Here is a 1,120-nt window from a genome sequence, read left to right as displayed (position 1 = left end):
GCTTGCAAGTCACCGTGGCAGTCTCAGGTCGGAGGGATATTTATACCCACATTCCATCGGAGCAAATCTTGACAGCAGAAATAGCTCCAGAGTCAATCACGTTCAGTGCAGATGTACCCTTACATCTCACCTGTATGCCATACCAGTGTCTCCACACTCATTGGTTAAGAGGACAACCAACCTATATGGCACACAATGACCTATGCTTGATAAACATTGTCGTCCTTGGTAGCAACGTATCATTTGGTCGTGAATAGATATAACAACAAATCCTCCTTTGTCGAGTCTAAATAGTCCTAAGGACTTCACCACAACATAGGAGTTCATTAAAAGATGAAATATTTTGTGATGAAAAAATACCAAAATAATTTTTATTAATTCATAATTCATGTATATATACAAAAGGAGCACAACCGTCAACAGGCTGATGATGGACTTTGGGACACTATTCCCAATAATCTCTCACTTGGCCTAAAGCCAATCGGTGCAGTATCTGATACCCATCTTCGACTTGTAGTCGTCGAACTCCTTCACCGCAATGGCTTTAGGGAATGGGTCAGTCAGGTTCTCCTTTCCGTCAATCTTCTGAAGATCGACGTCACCTCGATCCACAATTTCTCGGATGAGATGGTAGCGGCGCAAAATATGCTTCATCTGCTGGTGTGCCTTTGGTTCCTTCGCTTGAGCAATGGCTCCAGAGCTGTCACAGTAGAGTAGAACTGGACCAACAAGGGAGGGTGCTACTTCGAGCTCGATGATGAATTTTCTCAGCCACACCGCTTCTTTGACAGCATCTGATGCGGCGACATACTCCACCTCCCAAACTGAATCAGCCATTGTGTGCTGCTTGAAACTTTTCCAGCAGATAGCCCCACCATTAAGGGTAAAAATAAATTCTGACACACTTTTGCTGCCATCGTGATCAGACTGGAAACTAGAGTCTGTAAACCCTATAAGTCTCAAGTCCAATTTATCATAAATAAGCCACTGGTCCTTAGTATTTCTTAAATACTTCAGGATGGTTTTAACAATCTTCCAGTGATTCTCCCCTGGATCAAATTGGTATCTACTCACTACCCCTAGTGAGTATGCCACATCTGGTCGTGTACATGTCATGGCG

This window comes from Elaeis guineensis, chromosome 1, assembly GCF_000442705.2.
Source record: "Elaeis guineensis isolate ETL-2024a chromosome 1, EG11, whole genome shotgun sequence".
In the NCBI taxonomy this organism is placed as follows: Eukaryota; Viridiplantae; Streptophyta; class Magnoliopsida; order Arecales; family Arecaceae; genus Elaeis; species Elaeis guineensis.
Note: the sequence above shows the minus strand (reverse complement) of the source record.